The sequence below is a fragment of the Pararge aegeria genome, chromosome 16, assembly GCF_905163445.1.
Source record: "Pararge aegeria chromosome 16, ilParAegt1.1, whole genome shotgun sequence".
Taxonomy (NCBI): Eukaryota; Metazoa; Arthropoda; class Insecta; order Lepidoptera; family Nymphalidae; genus Pararge; species Pararge aegeria.
In genome coordinates, this window is record NC_053195.1 from 4074632 (window position 1) to 4097514 (window position 22883).

A 22883-nucleotide genomic window follows, 5' to 3' on the forward strand; every position below is an offset into this window, starting at 1 on the left:
AAAAGACGTACTCTTGAAGTTTTTGTTTGTTCGTTGGTCCTTCGTTAACGCACCTACCTATGGAATCAATTAAGTTTATATTTGCAAAGAATTAGTTGACTGAGAACGCGGGCAATAGTTAGTACCTACCTACTAATTTCAATATTTCTTCTTGTTACTACTACTGCCTGTTGCCCTCGTTCTTTTCCCTTTTTTATTTTTTAAATCCCGTAGTAACCGTTTGTTTTACTGGGATTTTTTAAATCCCGTAGTAACCGTTTGTTTTTGGGATAGAGTTAGTTGAAAGACGGAGATTCTCCGTCTTTCAACTAACTCTATCCCAAAAACCAGTCGATTGGTGGCTAAGTTAGGGCGTAAAGTGAGGACAAATACACTTTCGCATTATAATATTTGTAGCGATTAACCGTATTGTTTAAACTAGCAGTTAACGAAGTTATTATCTGCGTTAAGTTTCTGATTTTTTAAATTCCTTTAAAAACTGTATTTACCGTACTGATAAAGTTTGGTCGAAATCGATTCTGTGTTTCCTACGGTAGCAAAAAGACAAGACAACTTCTTGCAAAAACCTCCACTTCCAAGTTAAGTATCGTCTTAACTGTTTCAACCATTTTGAAGTAAACCGTGATAAACTGACAGACAGACAGATAAAAATTTTGAAATCGACTTATTGTTACTTAATTAGGTATAGGAGATTGAAATCAAAGACAGACACTAAGATTTTATTTATTTGTGCAATAAAACTATACAACACGTTGGTAATTCAAAAATATAGCTTAAGAGCCCCATTTCGGGCGACATTTTAAACATATAGTAAATTACTATGAGTACACATAGTGTAAGAAAATTTTGTGAAAAAAAGATGGATAATTAACAGACGTAATCTTCCTTTTTTATGTACTAATAATTAGTATTTTTAAGCTCGGAAATATTTGTCTGCTTCTTCGGACTAAAATATTTCATTATATATAATAGTACATCATGATAGTAGTGTACTATGTTGATCCTTACATTCGCAGCAGTCCTAGGGACGCGACACGTAGGAAAGCGCGAAAAGCGTTTAATACGAGGATTTCAAAATTCTTGCTAGGAAAAAATATATTTGTTCAAAATTTCCTATCGATTGGTACAGTTTTTAAGCCGACCGTCAGCAAACAATAAAACAGACTAATTTTGGATTTATAATATTAATACGACGGAATCAAGACTATTAAGATTACTCACATAAAGCATAGTTACAGTTCTAGCTACTTAACAATTATTCATGGTAAAGTCAACATCTCCTGAGGATGCTCCGGTTTCGGAGCGAAACTTGCGTAGAGGGTACATCGCCGAAAATCTGTTTGGTGTGGAGTATAAGGGTTGAAGAAATTATAAATTACATCATACAGATTCTCCTGCTTTTCGCGGACTATAGCAAATTAAGCTTAATATTCATAATACAATATGGGGAACCTTAAATTGGGGCAAAACATTTCACTTCAAAGAATTACGCGCCCCATTTCTATATAGAGACATAAAATCAACAAAATCATTACGCTCACAACGAGATTGCTGTTAGGACATTGCTTAGGACATTGATTGGGACAAGAGTAGAATCCGCACAGCATAGATAATAAAAGACGCGTTACTCATTTTGATGTCTTATATTACCTACTTAAGAAATAAGAAGAATTTCCGAAGGCACGGTTCTGTGAAAATTGGCTCAAAATATTTCACGTTACAAAATTCCCGGCCCCACTTTTAAATAGAGACCCTAACTACATTTCTAAACTAAGCTGAACAAGAGCATTACACTCACAACGTGATTGCTGTCTGGATATAGATTTGGACAGGATTTAAATCTGCTCAGCAAGGTCTAAGACGAGAGATATGGTACTCATTTTAAATTATTATAACTCTGTATACTAAGAATACTGTGGTCTTTTAATATATTTTACTACGAATTAAACATAACTATCACAGAATTGTAGCAGCAAACTCTCTGGGACATATAAAAAATGTCGAAAGGGTTCTGTCAAAATTGGGGCAAAATATTTCACGTTACAAAATTTCGCGCCCCACTTCTCAAATAGAGTCCCTAACTACATTTCTAAACTAAGCCGAATAGTCAACAAGAGCATTACGCTCACAACGAGATTGCGGCCGGGACCCAGTTTGGGACGCGACAGCAATCCGCGCTTCGAGCCCTGAGACGTGCCGAGAATATGGCACTCATTTTGACTAGTTTGTATTTACTTATAAAATATCAGCTACATTACGTAAAATGTTTACTTGTTTATGTTTCCATATATATAAAAATGTTATGTTGGTTAGAACATAAAACAAAAACTCAAAAAGTTCTGCACCGATAGAGCTGAAATTTTAGCATGATATATAATACACACCAAGGATTATTTTTATCTATTTTTCACAACCATTCAATCACTATACAACAGCGAAGCGTGGCAGGATACAGCTAGTATTGTATAAAAAACCTACAGTCCTTATTTAGATTAAAAAGCAGCCTATGTTTTAATCCAGGGTATAATCTATCGTCATTCTAAAATTGAGTCCATTTAGTTCAGAAGTGTTTGCGTGAAAGAGTAAAAAAACATCCACCCATCCATCCATCCATACAAACTTTCGCATTAATAATATTAGTAGAATAAATGTGAAAATGTGTCATTCTTTTTTGCAATATTAATATTATTTTTGCAATAAAGTTAGTTGAAATTAAGGAAAGCTACTTTTTTTTTATTTATTCACTTCATTGAACAACCTTAAAAATGGTCTACGAAAGTGGACTTAATTCTAAAGCATTCTCTACCAGCCAACCTTCGGTGCGTGCGAAATACGATGAGGTTGTGGTCTAAAATTTAAGGAAGAAAAATTAATGAATAAAAAAAAAAACATGTTTTTTTCAAATCCCTAGAAAACAAACGAGATTTGTATAAAAACCGTAATAAACGCTAACGAAGAGAGCGGGTAAAAACTATTTTTCATATAAGTATTATAGCTTTGTCTTAACCGACTGACAGACATCTTACAGCCTAAACGGGCGAATATAGATATTTGAAATTGTAATATAAAAAAAGGATTTTTTTATTTACCCCAAGGGGATTTAATAGGCTTAGAAGTGTATGAAAGTCTGTAATTTTTTCGTTATATATCTATGAAAATTTTGTTTGAAATTTTAGTTAAAAAAAAGAAACAATACGTTATACAGCTTCTAAAATACTGCCCCTAGGCCCTAAACGGGCAGTTCTCTATTGTGCGTGATATTTTAAAGTTAAATATCGTCGTAAAGTGAGGTCTTGATAAACGATTAGGCAAAATTTTCCTTGCATCGACGATGAAGGATAATATTGTGAAGAAACCTGCATGACCATGATGTTCTCAAAGGCGTATAAAGTCTATTTGATGAACATGGTGGGCGGCATATACCATTTTCATTTTGCGACGACATCCGTGCTCTGTAACGGGCCGGTTAATAACGATAATATTTTTTTTTAACGAGTTCCTTTCGACTGACTCCACGGAATTAGTCAAAAGTTTGCCCATTATAATTATTTTATATAATCCTGTTACCAACACCGAGTGTTATAATACTCATAATGCTTCCACGCTTATTGTCTGAAAGCGTATTGGGTTTCAATTGTAATAAATTCTTCCACTTTACCGGAAAGCCACTTAGGTGGATCGTATAAGTCTAAATGGTTTAAGTAACCTAAATAAAAGAAATAGTTTAACAGACCATTTAAACTATTTATTTTATTTAGGTGGCGACCTTGCTGGCGAAGCCGTGAGCACTGTGGCTTTGAGCGTTCCAATCCCTGCAGAGACAATTTGGAAATTCGCAATTTCTGGATTTTAGCTGATTGGACCTGGTGGGAGGCTTTGGTCGTACTTACTCTTTGTCTAGACGAAGACGTGCCGCGACGCAATTTGGCGTTACGGTACGATGCCGCGTAGAAACTATTAAGGGTACATATAGGTACTAGCTGTTGCCCGCGACTTCGTCTGCGTTTGATTTTGTTTTTTGATGTGGCATTCAATGTAGTTGTAGTTCTAAAAAAATTAAAGTGTTCAGTATCGCTAAGCCTTAAATGAGGGGCTTGCTGCTGTCCGCTGAGGTTTCGTGTCCTCTATCTCCAACCACAGTCAGATCTACACAAAGTTTAGGCAAAATTAAACACATATTATAACCTCTACAGTACAAAAATAATTATTTAAATCGGTTATAATTTGTCGGACTTATGGTGTAAAATCGTCAAACACTTTCATCCCCTCTCCCAAAGGCACGGAGCTTAATGTCGGGATAAAAAGTATCCTATATTACTTCTAAAACTTCCAAGAATATGTGTACAAAGTTTCATCAGGATCAGTTAAATAGTTTTTGCGTGAAAGCGTAACAAACAAACTTACATTGACATTTATAATATTAGTAGGGATAGGGATGGGTAAATATAACAACCGTACACAGTACACCTGATTCATAATCTTAATCATTTATTTGCAAAAAACATGTCAAATTATAGATGTTACAAAAAATTATACAGAACAATGTTTAGCCCATTTAAAGGCATGCAAATCTTATAATTGATTAGCTCACGGCCATTAGACTGCTTATTATAACTCTTATTTTATTACCAAGGGATTTGCATTCAAGGGCTAAAAGGGCTTAAATAGTAAAAAAAAAGGCTGCACCATAATTTGGAATGAGTCTCTTATAACTCCTTTCATGAGATTCTCTTTGGCTAGCTGTAAGTTTACTCTCTCTATGGTTCCTTCGTTACTGAACATCGTGGTCGTCGTCGTGAAAATCAGCGCTGCATTTATAGTAATGTAGGATTATGCTGAGCTGGAACTTTTTACTAGGTTGTGCCACATGACAAGCGTTATCCTGGCGCTTCTGATAGTTGAGCATTGTGCTTTGTTCAATTAGAGAAGCGCTGGGTGGCATCTTCGGTGCATAACGTTAAAATATTGTAACGTGTGGCTTATTTTAGTAATAAAGATATTTTCTTTCTTTCTTACTATCGAGTATCGAAGAGTCGTTTTCGAGTTTTAAACTCCGTATCGTCTAAGTAAAATGGACCTTATATTACCTCGTTTTACGGTCGCAGATTATGTACTCCTGATTTTCGTTTTACATACGTTCTGCCAAAAGCCCGAGCTAATGAATTGTAGGCAAATTTGTGCTTAATTTGAGATCCATTTTACTCCAATGTTCAAGTATTCCATACGAATGTTGTACAAAGGGTACTGGTGACATCTCAGCTTCGAGTAGGTAAATTGTCTCCATCGGCTTCGGTTGGAGGCCATTTTCCGATTTTATACAATCGTTCGAGTTTGACTCGTTCACCTGGTCAGTCCGTCTCGTTAGCCGGCTTGTAGACCGGCCTCTAGGTCTTTTGCCTTTGGTGTTGCTATAACTATCATTTTTTTTCAGACAATCATTCTCCCGCCGCATTATGCACCTGAAATAAGTATACTATGAATATGTAATAAATAAACACCAAATAATAATAATATACTATGGGACTGGCGCCTTATTAAACGAAATTGTGGACCGTAACTCTCCACGGAATGATGTAGTTTATGATGTAATATCGCATTCTTACTTTGTCGTAGTGGCACAGCGGATAGTCTTATGCCGTAACTTCGATTAAAAATCTACTAAATATGCTGCAAATTCAAAATTCAAATTCAAAATTTCTTTATTCATATAGGCCTATTACAGGCACTTATGAAGCGTACATACATATATGTTTACATATATGTATTTGTAGATACATATATGTAAATCGCAAAAATGTACCCGTGAGAAATATAAGTAGTTACCTAGAGTTGGGGAACCTATTTCAATTAGTTCGCAGTGAGAAAACCATTAGAGTACCTACACTCTAATGGTAGCGACCGAAAATCTAAAATTAGTGAAGAAGAATTTAAAAGAAGTGAATTCTCCGGACTAGAAAAATCAGTGCAGCAAAATTATTCGTGCCCAGTCGTGGGTCATTAATAGCCGTGGATAATTAATAGGCGGGGGGAGGTTGCACGTAAAACCGCTATATAAACCGCTAGCATAGAAGCAGGCAGGCATTACATACTTTGCGGAATTCCATGATATACTATAAAAATTAAGCTTAATTTGCTATATTCCGCATTTAATTTCTTCAATCTTTACACTCCACACAGATCAGATCTTCGGCAATGTACCTACTTCGCACGTTTTCCTCTGACACCGGATTATTAAGTAAGTATTAAGAATAATTGTTAAGTTGGTCAGTCACATCAGAAACTTCACTTTAGAAAACCGCTATCTTAATACTACCATGATGATCACCTATTAGGTACCGTCCCACGACAGCGTTCGGGTCTTTTCTTAAAATGAAAAAGGTTGAGGCTGTTTTCCAACCCGCTGGCCAAGTGCAGATAGGTAACGTTCGCAGCCTTTACAGAAAATTATGAAGAACTTTCAGGCGTGCAGGTTATATCATCATTTTTCCTTCACCTTTATAGCAAGTAATTTTGAATGGCCAAAAAGGTCCGAAATATTTGAGGTGCGTGCGGCTTACACAGCACCATCTCCTCCCACAATGAGAAGGGGTTAAGGCCGTAGTCCACCACGCTGGCCCAGTGCGGATTGTTGGACTCCACTCATCTTTGAGAACATAATGTAGAACTCTCAGGCATGCAGGTTTCCTCACGATGTTTTTGTTCACCGCTGAAGCAAGTGATATTTTATTTACTTAAAACGCACATAATTTAGAAAAGTTAGAGTTGCGTGCTGGGATTCGAACTAGGCTCCCCGAAAGTGTGGTCGAGCTTCTTCCCAATGCGCTATTACCGCTTCCTGAGATGATTATTAACGTACATTAGGTACATTAAAATGTTTAGATTCAATATCTAGGCCACTTGTTTACGTAGACTTTCTTTCACTTTAGCAGTTCACAATGATCTAGATTTATTATGGAAGTAGGTCATTGAGAGCTTGGAAATGATTTCTTAAAGGTTGTCAACCAAGACAGAACTCATTAGCTTGTGAAATCTAAAAGAGAAAAGGGTATCTCCAGTAGTTTTTGAAAGCGCATTTTTAAAACGTAGGTAATAATTATTGTACCCAATTTCCCAATATTATGTACAATGTACAATGTATATGTTCAAATACAAAATCATTCATGTAGGCCCATCACAGGCGTTCATACATATGTATATGTTTACATAATTGTAAGGAGATTGTGATAACTTCGTTCGCCAACTTAAACCTAAAGCTACGAGGATTCCAAACGCGGCCCTGGTCTAAGAAGCGCAAGACCAACAAACCTAGCCGGGTATTTTTTTTTGTTATCACCATCTCACAGTAAATTAATATAAAGTTCATCCAAACCAACCATTAATCCAAAATTCGTTTCCATTAATTAAATCTATACTTATAATGAAACTGTAACCGAACAAGTTCTGTACATTGAAGATATTTTTCTGGGCACTCTGTAATCGATACTGAAGCCAAAACACACACAGTTCCTTTGTGTGTTTTGGCGGATGAAAGTGTTTGACGATTTAGCCGCATAACTGTGTTTGACACAGTTATGCGGCTAAACCGATTTAAATAATTATTTTTGTACGTGATAGGTTATAGTATCAGTTTAGTTCTGGTGAATAAGATTGGCGATAGAAGACAGAAAGACAGAAAGGCTTATATGAAAATCTGTTTTCAGCTATGAACGCCAGACCACAAAACCTGTCTTCCAAATCCCTTATTATTAATTATTTTTATATTTTTACGTAGCGAACTTTTGATTTGTATCTGCTTAGGTAACTTTTTTAGAATTGCAAAAATAATCTAGTCGTTTAAGCAAAATACCAACATTTAAATTAAGATTTACAGTTAAATCGGTTAACTTATCAAAGTTAGTCTTTAGTTTATACATATTAGTGCCCCGCTATGTACATAAAATTACCTACTAACTTTAAATTACTTGCAAAACTAATATGTACCCAAAGTATGCGAATCGCGGTATGAGGTTAAAACCAAACCACCTTTAGTCAAGAGGGAGTATCCGTACTAATATTACAGAGAAGTGTCTTTCTGTTGTGTGACGGTTGGGGTCCCAAAAGGCTCGAGTGGCGACCCCAAACTGGATAGAAAAGGACTCCTACCAGGACCCCAGGTGAACAGCGACAGAAATTGAGTCCAAGAGAGTCGCTGTACTCAAGCGGCACAAAACCATGTCTAGTGGAAATCCATACAAAAGACTTTTGTCAGCTGTCTGTATTTGTTTATTTATTACTTGACACCGCACCCACTTTAATGAAATTTGGCACAAGTTTCACAGACTAAATACCTCAACCCCGCAATCACCCTTAATATTTGCATAAGTAAATATGTATAGATTTATATATGTATGGATTTTGGAAGAATAGATATAAGATAAATCCTTTCTCAGCGGATCTTGCGTTAGTCCTAGAGAGAAACTAGTTATATATTTTAAGTTTGAAGCCCCCATAGTTCCTGGTATTTTAGGCGGTCAGTCAGAGAGTGGTGTTTTGTTTATTTAGAGCTGTTTTGTAAATAAAAAAAAAAACTAAATTCAGTTAGCATACTTTAGCACTTCTGAAAAATTGAGTCTTTTCTGTTCAGGAGCTGGAATAACGGCCAACATTTGCTGATATCCCGAAACAGTAATAATTATTTAAGCATTTTAAAGACTATTTCCACGGTTACATAATAAATTAGTTTTTTCTATTTTGCAACCGCCGATTTAGGATTTGCTATCCACAGATAAGCGGTTAATTTTCGGTACTTTTTTTATAGATTGAATACAATACAACCTTTCTTTTCCAGAGATTTGTGAATTCTCCGGACAGTTAGGTAGTATAAAGGATTATACTCGTAATATTGTGTGGTTTGATTATATTTCGGACCGTTGGTTTTCATGACCCATAAAACCAATGTAGCATGTGTTGTAGGTACACAATATTGGCGTGTAGTGTCCAAAAGCAATTATCTTCACCACTTGGCACACGATATATACGAGCGATGACAATTTATGAATCCATCGTACGTACGTGATCTAATAGGTACTATATCTAAACTCTATTTCGTATGCTGATACGATTCCACTTAAGAGTGCAGCGGCTTTTTTCTATAGTAGTAAACGATTTTTAAGGTTTTAAGTACGCTATGATTTTGGCTTATTAATTAACTAGCAGTTGCCCGCGACTTCATTATCGTTTTTAATTAATCCCGTAGGAAAAGTTTAATTGGGAGATGCGTGGCATTCAACTAATTTTCACTCGGAGCCTATTGAATACAAAAAAACAAACACGAACCAACAGAAAATCTTTCCTCTTTATAACATTAGTTTAGATTGATAAAAATTCTGAAAATCTTTATTTATATGTATACATTACATAAGACGGCCGAGTGGCGCAGTGGGCAGCGACCCTGCTTTCTGAGTCCAAGGTTGTGGGTTCGATTCCCACAGCTGGAAAATGTTTGTGTGATGAACATGAATGTTTTTCAGTGTCTGGGTATTTATCTGTATATTATAAGTATTTATGTGTATTATATTCATAAAAATATATTCATCAGCTATTTTTGTACCCATAACACAAGCTACGCTTACTTAGGGGCTAGATGGCGATGTGTCTATTGTCGTAGTATATTTATTTATTTATTTGCATGCATTCTTAATCGGTTAGAGATATGGTATTTTCCTTTAAGTACTTATTTGTTTCGAGGTTTCCACCAGAGTGTAAGTATAAATTAGTAGTTAGTTTGTATCAAATAATATTGGGGTTGATATTATTTTGATAAACATATTTTAACTCTATAATCTATACTTATAATAAAACTGTAACTGGAAGATTTCTGATACTGAGCCCTAAACTGATTTTTATTTAATTTTTGTCTCTTTGTCTGTCTGCCTTTCTGTCTGTCCGGGCATCACGTGAAAACTACTGAAGGGATTTAAATAAAATTTGGCATAGTGGTAGTTGGTATTCCGGGTCAACATATAGGATACTATTTATGCCGATAAACAATAAGTTTCCTCCGGGAAACGGGATGAAAATTTTAACCGATTTTAATAGCTCCGTTAAATTTGAACCGATTTTAATAATCCTTTTTTAATTTGAAAGTGTATACTACCAAGCATGTACTGTCTAATTTTAATGGAGATCTGCTTAATATTGTCGGAGATAAAGGACATAACTCTTCACAGATAACAGCAAGTTGCACGGCATATTGGACAGCGATCGAATGCATGCGTACCATCCTACTAATATTATAAATGCGAAAGAAATAAAATAATATAAATATTAAGCTTGATTATATACCTGCAAATTTATTTTTAAATTATTCAAATTGAACCTATCGCTTAGGAGTTTCGGGGCGACGACGGGTCGCGAATAACATAGTTTAGAAATAAATCTGGACTTGGTAGGTAGCGCTGCAATTAAGTTTCTAGGTTTTTTAATATATTAAAACAATTTTGTGCAGACGAAGTTGCGCGGGTAAGCTAGTATCTAAATAAAAAAAAAACTAGATGTATGACCACTTGTGTTTTATTTATTGGATGCATACCATTTCAAGCACGTAGGATTAATATAAAAACCAGAACATCTAGAGAGAAGGTGGATACAAAAGGCGGTCTTATAGCAATTCACTGGCACAGAATACCATGCCGGTGCCAGTGAATAGCGATGAGCGTATTTACTAAAGACCCGGCGTCTCGCTGAAATGTTATTTATGACGACCTAATTAACTTGTCAGAGATGAAAAATCACCGAGACCTTTCTAGGTATAGGTACAACTCTATGACATCGCTATTGGAAAGTTTCCCACGAAATATTTTCTTCAATAACTCAACAGAAAATAGGTCATAATATTTTCGGAACAAAGCAAAGAGGGAGGGAGCTAATGAAAAAAAAAAACCCTGGGAACTGTAAGTCGTAAAATAATGGCGCCTTTGAAAATGATATCCCATTCATTAAAATGAATGTACGAACTACAATGGCGGTTACGAAACTGCAATTCCTTACGTTCTGAACAGCCGGTGCCGGTGGGCGGTGTAGAGAACTTGTCATGTTCATATAATGTCTTTTTAGGGTTCCTTAGTAAAACAGGGAACTCATGTGCACATGCACACACTCATTATGCACGTTTTACTATGCAAAAGAATTAACGCTTAATCTAAAGAGATTCTTAGGCATAGATTTATTAGGTTTTTAACTAGGCAACTCTTATATGCTATTAGTGACTTAACTTGGCTATAAATTCTAAAGAATCCTTACTAATTCGAAATTGTGTTTAGTTCGTTTGTTTATCCTTTCTTTACGCCCTTACTAAATATGTAATACGTAACGTATCATCTTTATTTTTGGCATATAGTTCGATCTTCAATAGGCAATTCTAATGCTATGAGTGACTTAACTAGGCTATGAATTCCAAAGAATCCTTACTAATATTACTAATGCGAAATTGTGTTTAGTTTGTTTGTCCTTTCTACACGCAATTCCTAAACAACGTATCAATTTGATTTTTAGCACAGAGTTCGATTTTCAATAGGCAATTCTAATGCTATGAGTGACTTAACTTGGCTATGAATTCCAAAGAATCCTTACTAATATTATTAATGCAAAGTGTGTTTTTTTTATTTGTTCGTTTATCCTTCCTTCACGCCCTTACTAAACAACGTATCGAGTTGATTTTAGGTATCTTTTTATCACAGGAAAAGAAGCGGTTCCCAAGGTATTCGTTAGTACAACTATATATAGATCATGTCACATGTGAAGTGCTAGCATAAAGAATAAAGTTTCAAAAAATATCGAATTCATATTTTATCATATACCAAATGACAGTTTAGAAGTTCGTTAAACAAAACGCATATCGAATCCGTGTCGTTACTTTAGACAGCGCCTAAGTTCTTTAGACATTATCTAAAAAAAAACGTGTCAGTAAGATACCTTTTTTTCTCCAGTCTCACTAAAATCATTAGGCATCAAATTTAGGCGTTTCCTAGGTATAGTTCAGCAATGGGACATTAAGGTACATTTAGGTTCTACAAAACATTATTATCAGCTTGCGACTCAAACTTACCCAGATATTAATAATTAAAAGGTTTTACTCCGTTTGATCTTGAACTATTCCAGTTCGCATTATACTCTATGCCCGTAGGCATTATATGGTGCATGAGAGCCTCACCTTGGCATTTGTCTCTACAAATAAAGTATTTATATTTACTGTGCACAGTATTTTTTTAAACTGTTTAGAGTTAAAGAGAGATTATACCTACATTGATTGTAGCTAAAATGAAGACTAAAAATCTTTATATTGAAATTCTATTGTTATTGACTATCTACCCACCAATCCGCACTGGGTAATGTGTTTATATGATGATGATCCATAAATACCTAATCATCAGTTATCTTAGTACACAAGCTACGCTTACTTTGGGGTAGATGGCGATGTGTGTTTTGTCGTAATATATTTATTTACTGCGTGCGTGTGGTGACCATACGATACAAATTGGTTGGTTAACCTTAAAGAAAAGCTATTGATATGCATTCCCTTGCGATACCCCTTTCCTTTCCAAGCGACCTGTTCATTACCAGACAGGCGATGTGTGTATTGTCGTAAGAATAAATGTTATCTACTGCGTGCGTGTGGTGACCATACGACTCAAATTGGTTGGTTCATTCTAAACAAAGGCTATTGATATGCAATTCCTTGCAATTACTTTTTCCTTTCCAAACGACTTGTTCATTACCAGACTGGCAATGTGTGTATTGCGTTGTGTGTATTGTATATTTATGAACTGCGTGCGTGTGGTGACCATACGACACAAATTGGTTGGTTAACCTTAAAGAAAGGCTATTGATATGCATTCCCTTGCGATACCCCTTTCCTTTCCAAGCGACCTGTTCATTACCAGACACAAAAGGAAGGGAGCGAAAGAATTCATAACTATTCCGCAAACACAATGCTAGGGGTGGCGAACCATGAAAAATGCGATCCATTTACAAATTGCTCAGACGCTTAAATGGAAATTTACTTGAATTCATGCGGTTGTATAAATTTGTATGAAAGGTTAACGAATATTATCGTCGGTGCTTATATTTCTGTTTAGATCTGTATTATGGTGCCTTTTATGTTTTACACAATCTCTAAACGAAACTAAATTCAAATGGATATGTGTAAAACTAAACGTCGTGGTGACAATTGTAATCTGATATCTGCCGTCACCATACAGCTTTAAACCGCCGGCACATTTAAATTAAATCCATACTTAACTCAAATAAGAACAATAGACAGACAGTAAACATTATTGCTTTATTAAATTAAATGTGTGTGTACTTATGTACACGCCTTACAAGTTATTCTTTGGCGTAACAAGATAAGTCTTTTCAAAAAATTTATCTTTCGTCTACATTTTTAGAAAACGACACTAACAATAGAAAAAAGGTATTTGATACATTGAAAGTTTTATTATAACACATTATCTATTTAAAAATAGGTTATCTAAATATGACAAGAAAATATTTCTAGATAATTAAAGAAATGGACATAATAAACTAATAGACTAATTATCGGACAACCAAGTTTCAGTCTATATTAAAATTCAGATGTTTCTGTACAATTGAATAAATTAAATCAAGGGAATGAGCCCGCAGACTCTGACAATTGAAAGTGTACACTGTCAAACCTTATAGCTAACTTCAGGGTGTCGGTTTTTTGTGACGGTGTGCGTGCACATCGTAAAAATGTACTCTCATTATTTTTCCATAACGCGCCAAAAGAAGTATAACTTTAAAAAATATGGTTAAAATTAAGAAAAAAAACGAATATCTTCCTTAAATATTGGATAGAAGTAGGCGTTACTTTGCGGAAATCCATGATTTATTATGAAAATTAAACTTCATTTGCTATACTCCGCGAAAAGCAGGAGAATTCCTATGGAGTAATAAACAGATCTTCTTATCAATATACGTAACAAGATCTGTTTGGTGTGGAGTATAAGGATTGAAGAAATTAAAAATTACACCATGCATATTCTCCTGCTTTTCGCGGAGCATAGCAAATTAAGCTTAATTTTCATAATATCTTTCTTAGTTTCCAACTACACGTTGATCGCAACTTCGTTCGTTGGTTTTCAATAATACTGTTTTGATTAATAAAACCTGGAACCGTTTATTTCTCGCCATAAAAAGTATTCCATGCCAGATTTCCATTATGTAAGATAGTGCCAAGATCGGTTTAGTTATAAAGCAGTGCCGTTTAGTTGTGAAAAAATATGTAACTTTTCGAGGTTGATCTTCTGGGATAAAAAGTACCTCTTTATCTCCAGGATGGGACCTATATACGTTCTATCAAGATCGGTGAAGTCGAAAATACTATTTTGCAGCTATAATGAAAACACATGTTATATTTGTTTCGTTTGTGTTACGGATACATCTGTGAAAAATCATGGTCCCAATAAAATATTGCAATCAAGACAAAGAAAATAATGATATAAGACCCTACAACTAAATGAATTACTCTAGCAATCTGTCACCGACATCTAAATGTCGGGATTGCGACAGACTGGATATTTCTAATGAAATAATCGCTGCCTTATCATGGAATTTGGACAGTGCTTAATTAAAAAGACCGAATAAATAAATAATATAAGAATTTAGTACTGTATTTTTAAAATCCGTATAGATCGATTACGTTATTTAACTCTTTTAAATTTATAATAGTTAAGTACTATTTAATTTTTTTGTTTTTTTATTCCACTACAACTTAGCCCTTGACTGCAATCTCACCTGGTGGTAGGTGATGATGCAGTATATGGTAGCGGGCTAACCTGTTAGGGAGTATGGTAGTCATACTCTTAATCGGTTTCTACGCGACATCGCGCCATAACACTTAATCGCTTAGCGGCACGTCTTTGTCGGTAGGGTGATAACTAGCCTCGGCCAAAGCCTCCCACCAGACCAGACTAGAGAAAATTCAGAAATTATAAATTCCCAAATTGCCCCTGCCGGGAATCGAACCCCGGACCTCCTACTTTAATTTACAGCGGTCACCGCTACGCCAAGGAGGTCGTCAAAGTAGAAAGAATATTATGAGAGAGCTTATAATTTAATAACTCTAAATCCGTCACCCATCCAATTCCAACCGAGTCACAGTTGCTTAAACAGCGAGCAGCAATATTTATATGGTTTACTCTTTACACCCTACCATGGAAAATTCAGTATAATCATCATCGCAATTAAAACATTTACGGCCCACTACAGAGTACGGATCTTCTCTCTTAGGATGAGAAGTGTTTAGAAGAGCGGATTTGTAGATTTCACAAGCCATGACGAACAGTTTGAATATTTTTAAAAACTCTCATGCATTCAGGTTCCCTCAAGACGTTTTCCTTCACTGTTAAAGTTATAACTGCGTGTCACCGCTACGCCAAGGAGGTCGTCAAAGTAGAAAGAATATTATGAGAGAGCTTATAATTTAATACCTCTAAATCCGTCACCCATCCAATTCCAACCGAGTCACAGTTGCTTAAACAGCGAGCAGCAATATTTATATGGTTTACTCTTTACACCATACCATTTAAAATTCAGTATAATCATCATCGTAATTCAAATATTTACGGCCCACTACAGAGTACGGATCTTCTTTCTTAGGATGAGAAGTGTTTAGAAGAGCGGATTTGTAGACTTCACAAGCCATGACGAACAGTTTGAATATTTTAAAAAACTCTCATGCATTCAGGTTCCCTCAAGACGTTTTCCTTGACTGTTAAAGTTATAACTGCGTGCCGGGATTGAACTTGGCTCCTGCCAAAGGTGGGCCGCAGTTTTAACCACCTATCACCGCTCAACATAGAAATAATTGCATTTCCCTAATTTATACTAATTTATGGCTTTGAGTGTAACCACACGGTACACAAATCGAGTTAGCTTCGATATAGAAGCCAATTACAAGTCTATATTTAAAACACGCATGCTACCGTAACACGCATTCATCTTACCTACCAAGGTATATTCTATCGGTTTAGGTAATTGACTTAATGTAAACCTACCATAGGTAGCGTGGCACAGTGAACAGTGAAGGAAAAACATCGTGAGCAAACCTGCATGCCTGAGAGTTCTTTACAATGTTCTAGAATGTTTGTTTTCACCAGTGCGGATTGGTGAACTCCACACACCTTTGAGAACATTATGTAGAACTGTTAGGTATGCAGGTTTCCTCACGATGTTTTCCTTCACCGTTGACGCAAGTGATATTATAATTACTTAAAAAATTTAGCTCGACTTCACTTTTGTGGTACCAGTTATAGCCCAGTGCGTAGGAACCCACTTGGCTATCACCGCTTTAATAACTAATTAGTATAAATAGCATATTATTGGAAAAATAATATTATTCAATGAGCGGCAACATTGAAAAATTCTATAACAAACTATTTAGAGTTTTATAACAAACGTTATAAACTCGAAAAACCGCCTATGGCGAAATTGCTCAAGTACTGCTTAAACTTATAATGACATTTAGATTTCCTTGTCATCGGGTCGACGGGAGGCCTTCCTCCGGCCTCGAGGGAGACGGGGCCGCGTCGCCCGCGAAAATTATCGGGAAATATTTCTGGATTTCCATTCATTTGACATGTAATTTAGTAAGACCTCGCCTTCAATGCAGAGTAAGGGGAAAAAATGGACGGAGTCCTTACGAATAAAGCAATTCGATTTACTGATGAATGCGACATAAGTAACGCTTGCCGGTAACGTAACGGAAATGGGCTTAAATTAGCAACCAGCTGCGTAATTGCGAACAATTAATTAGTCTTAAATCGGTGGTTAGGACTTCGGTGTCACTTCCGGGGGGCCGAGTTCGATTCCCAGCACGCCACGCACCTTAAACTGTTTGTGCGTTTTAAGTAATTAAAATATAACTTGCTTCAATGGTGAATGAAAACATCGTAAGAAAACAGGCATGCTTGAGAGTTCTCCATAATGTTCTCAAAGGCGTGTGAAGTCCACCAGTCCCCACTGCGCCAGCGTGGTGGATTAAGGCTTAAACCTTTCTTATTCTGAGAGGAGACCGGCCCCCTGTAGCCTTAATACAAGATTTGCCCGCTTGCAATCGAGGAGTCGATTTCTAGTATAAAACTCTGTATCTTTAAAGTAAAATGGACCCAAGCTTAACCTTTTTAGAGTTGCAAATCCGGTACATCTGATTTTAGTTTTACAAACGTCAAAAGCCCGAGCTAAAGAATTGTAGGCAACTTTGAGATATAACGCTATGTAAATAAGATCCATTTTACTCCGACGTTCAAGTATTCCATACTCGAAAACGACTTCTTGATTGCAAATCGAGCAAATCTTGTTCTAAGGCTGCTGTAGCTGCCGGTAATTGGTTCGACGATGATGAGTTAAATTCGTTATTTATTCGGTATTAACTAACGGCATATAGTTAGAATTTTTTTTCTTTTTTTTGTAGTTTCATGAAAAGTACTAAATTTATTTTTCATTTTTTTATTTCTTTAGACTATCGGTTTGAATATTATATTGAATAAAATATATTTTCCTTATATTATGTTAAAAAGAACTAGATCGGAAGCAATGGACGTTGGGTTTCCATGGTGCTGGAATGGCGAATTCGCACCGATCTTCATTTGCATTATTGAAATGGCAAGAGTGACATTTGAACAAAAACGGTTTGTTAATGTTTGTTAATGTAAACACACCGTTTTTACATTAACTAAATGTGGACTTGTATGAGTGTTAGAACTCTTATCTGAATATCTTGTGTTTTTTTCTTAATTGTGCTCAACAAAAACCCGAATTCGATTTCTTTTTTTGTTACCTAGCTGCGCCTCGCGTTGTTTCCCGCGGTAAAAAATCGTTTGGTTGCTTTGTAAGGATTTGAAGGAAGCACGATATTTGGTGCTCTTAGAAATTTTATGTTTTCCAGGATACAAAATAAGCTTAGGTTACTCTCCGTCCTTTTAACTATATCTTTACCAAAAATCAAGCAGATCAGTTGCTCAAATAGGGCGTTAAGGAAGGACAAACACACTTTCGCATTTATAACATTAAGTATGGATAAAAAATGTACTTGTTTCGACATGTCCCGATTTTTTTTATTGGGACATCCCAACTTTTTGTCTCTGTTCCTAGAAGCTTAGGTAAATTTTTCAAATCGGCTCCTTGATATACATTTATTTGCAGTCCATTTTATTTTTATCCTATCTGTGGCGACTGAATGATTCTGGAGTGTTATGGTCTGACGAATAATGATATTAGGATCACTCTCGCCCATTTTATATCTCTTATTGAGGGGGTGTCATTAGAGTGGACATTTAATTTGAATGTTTCATCGATAAGAGCTCAGAAGCTTCCCCGGGAGATGCCGACTTTTTTCATTAAGCAAATTGTGCGCGTAAATCTTGACAAACGCGGTCGGTAATGAGCGTTAAGGGCCGCGCGCTGAATCCTGAATTATGTGCCTCGGAATACACAGGGTAAGATTTTGAGGGTGGTCAGTCAGGAGGGAACTCTTCGTCAATAGCCATCCATAGCCTATTATGTACCACTGTACATAATAGGTTATGGATGGCTATTGATATTGGCTTATCGCTGGACTAGAGGCCGCTCTCAAGGGTTCTGCATGCTCCCAAGCTGGGTAAACGGGTTAGTGATCGCAGTAGATGGTAATGGTAGCAGAGTACGGTGCTGCCCCTTCTCCTTAGTCGCCACGTAGAACTCTACTAAGCCAAGGGGTGGTGACAACTGTATTCTGATCTGCCATCACCACACGGCACCTAGAACCAAGAGCTTTTATTAGGGGTAGGTGGGTTCTTAAAAATGAACCCATTTTTTATTGCATGGAACCAAATACAGCTATAGTTGTTATTTTCTAACGTCTTTGTAACATAACTTTTTCTAGGGTCCCCATCTTACCTCGCTACCCTGTCTTGCCCCACCTTCCCCTACGAGTTAAAAGGGCTTCTACGTTTTGGGACAGTTACCTATGTCTCAAGAAATCATAATGTGCGTTAATATCACGTGGAGTTCTTATGTTCATAATTGACGGGCCCACCCGATGGCCCTGATAATATAAAGAAAAAAATCGCCTGTAAACAATGCAAATATTTGCAGGGCATGCAAGAAACACATCCTACAAAGTGCCGTTTTGTGTCCATCAACAGCCTCATGTGTCTGTACATTACCTGTGTCTGTAAATCATGTCTACAAGGAGTTGCAATAATGCCTGCTTATACCAATAATAAAGCCGAATAGTATGTTTATTTGATCACGCTAGTTTCTGAACTATAGTTAAATTTAAAGGAAAAAATCTCTTTTGCAACTGTAGGCCGGATAGGACGGATAGGCTATTTAATGTCACGCCATGACTTAGGAATCGAGAAACGCTGGGTCAAGTTACAAGGATAATACGAGGGTTAAGACACGCTCATGCAAACTAATATATTGTTTATACCAATTCAGTAGTCATTGAACTACTCGATTGTTTAACTACACGTAGGTATTTGCGATGCAAAAAGAACTGCCTTGCAATCTTACACCGGCATGGCGTGGCCATCCTGGGTGGCCTCAAGCGATTTAACAACACAAAGTAGATTATCAATTTTTGTTATAACCAGAAGACACTCGCGACTTCGTCCGCGTATGAGTCGACCTTAAAATATAGTCGTATACTTACGCGATCTGTTTTTAGAACTATATAGAAAAATTCCGAAAATTCCGACTTCATTCCGTCGTTTTGGCGTAATGCTTACCGTTCACACAACGCACGCATCGAAATCTCTCAAAAAGGATATTTTTTGCAGTTTTTGCAATATTTCTCATCGACGATCGTAGCGTGGTCGTGGTAGCTATTGGTCGTAGCGTAAAAGGTACCTTCCTTATAACTGTACTGTAATAACTATACGGTGGTAACTGGTAGAGTCACTACAGACAGACAGACTTGACTTTTCAAAAGTGCTTATATTCGGCCTACTTGAAATAAATGAATTTTGAATTTGAATTTTGAATTTATAATCTATATGTGAACCTAAATTATTCACGAAATGTAAATAAAATAAATAAATATTATAAATGCAATAGTATGCCATCCGAACCGGTAATAGAGTCTTTACAAACAGACATAATTGATGTTTCAAAAGTGCTCATATTATGCCTACTTGAAACAAATAAATTTTGAATTTGAATTTGTGCCCGTGTGTTTGTTACCCAATTTCGGCTCAACGGTTGAACCGATGTTGACGAAGTTCATGTGGGTTTTTTTTAAACTGAAAGTTTTTACCCAAAATAACCGCGGATGAACATAGTTGCGGGCTACAGCTAGTTACGAATAAATAATTGCATACGCTGCTCCCGTAATATCACCCCGTACGTTATTGTAAGGCTGTGAACGCAACGGCACTCCTAAAGAGTCCTAAAAGCTTTACCATTCTGCGCTCCTGACGAGACGGGTTGGGCATCCTGTTTGTCATACAGTAGCCATAGTACAAGTACAAGAATTGCCCGCTAGCAATCGAGAACTCGTTTTCGAGTATTAAAATCTGTATCGTCACAGCAAAATGGACCTTAAAAGCCGTGCATTAGAGTCGTAAATCGTGTACTTCTGAATTTTGTTTCACAGACGCTCGGTCAAATGCCGGAACTAAAAGGCTATACGCAAATTTGAGCTTCAATTGAATGCAGATATAAGATCCATTTCCATATTCAAAAACGACTCGTCAATTGCAAGCGAGCAGATCTCTTACTAAAGGCTACAGGCTACAGACACATACGTCACGCCGCAATATTCTAGATACCTAGTGCAATAAAACTACACCATCAGTTTTCTGGAATAGATATGAGTCACAAGGTAATGTATATTAATGGTTTGTGTTCATATTGTGTGTCTGAGACTAATGTCTTATGAATTCAGTTGTATCTATAGAAATTCTAATTAGAATTATATTTAACTAGCTGTTGCCCGCGACTTCGTCTGCGTTTGATTTAGCTTTTTGAGGTAGCATTAAATTTATTTGTAGATCTAAAATATTTAAAGCATTCAGTATCGCTAAGCCTTAAATGAGGGGTTTACTGCTGTCCGCTGAGGAGTTCTGTTCTCTATCTCCAACCACAGTTTGAGCAAAATAAAACACATAACCTCTATAGTACAATAATAATTATTTAAATCGGTTATAATTTGTCGGAGTTATGGTGTAAAATCGTCAAATACTCATCCCCTTTCCCAAAGGAACCGAGCTTAATGTCGGGATAAAAAGTATCCTATATTACTTCTAACACTTCCAAGAATATGTGTACAAAGTTTCATGAGGATCGGTTAAGTAGTTTTTGCGTGAAAGCGTAACAAACAAACTTACATTGACATTTATAATATTAAGTAGGGATTAATATTTAATATTTAAATATTTAATATTTATTTCGTAGGTGGTACGGATCGTACGGTTATTTGCGACGAATCGATGACCATCCTGAAGGTCATGAGGGAGATGGGGCCAAATAAAATTTACGACGACCTACCTGGCACAGAGATGAGAGCTGTGGTTAATAAGTGCGAGGTCCCGAGTTCGATTTTTTTGGAATGTAAAATTTTTATTGGATTTATAACTCGCCACGACCGGAGGCTCCCTCGGGTCGTAGCGAGTTACCCTACCTACAAAAACGTGCCGCCGAGCAATTGAGTGTTCCAGTAGGAAACCGGGTACAGATCCCAAAAAGTTTAAGCAAACTGCTTGACACTGATAAATAGATTTTGTGCAATGACCTACCTGTTGTATTATAAAACTGCAAATAAAATTGTACCTTTTAAGTCTATAACCTTTATATAGGATAACAAGCAAGTTTAATAAACAAACATAGTGATTACATTGCATATCTATAAAGTTAAGCCTATTACCTGCTTAGTATGAATTTATCCTGTCGTTAAGTAGGTATGAATTGTTTTCAATTATGTTTTCTCTCTGCCCTAGTAGTAGACAGCATTGGCGTGCACTTCATACATGCACAGAAGCACTGCCTAACCAAATTATTTTATACAACTCGTACTGGAGGGGAATTTTTCCATTTTATGCCATGTTCCTGCTTTATGCATACCCTGGCCGAAGACTGTGCACGCCACTGGTAGTCAATTTATCTATGCATCTATCTATACGTATTTCGTAGACTAGTATATCTAATATAAAAGGCAAAGGTGACTGTTTGCCTGACTGACTGACTGAACTATCAACGCACAGCTCTAACCACTTGACAGATCGGGCTGAAATTTGCACACAGATAGCTATTTCAACGTAAGCATCCGCTAGGAAAGGATTTTTGAAAATTCCAACCCTTTTTTTTTCTTTTATACAGAGAAAATGCCTGACGCATAGCACTCCGTTGGGGGAAACGGAGTAGTTATGTGGGACTTGCACCCACTTAAAACTCTGTGTGTCCCTCGATAGACCTGTGTCTATAGTCTAGTGAGAGCATGGGGTTCACTTGCGTATTCACCGCAGTCTCACCAAGGTTTTGACCCCCCAGTGCATGGCGGGTCCTATCATCAATGGCCTGATCGCTGCCAAATCCTCCAGAGAGGCTAGCGCTACACGAAACGCCACCTTTTTAGGCCTGTCATTAGTTGGGAGACAAACTTCCCCTTTAATTCATTGGTTGCAAAGTTATGCTCCAGAACCCTCAGAGGGTTAAATGGGGGATGAAAGTCCCCATGAAAGTGGGGTCCATGAAACTTTGATTTTAGGTTTTCGATTAAATATAAAGGAATACGTGTTCCACAAATTTTAAAAATTCCAACGCCAAAGGCATTAATATAGGTGATGAAAACTCATATCAAAGTTTCTAATTTTTTAAGTAATTTGTGTTCATATTTTTCTGTTAGG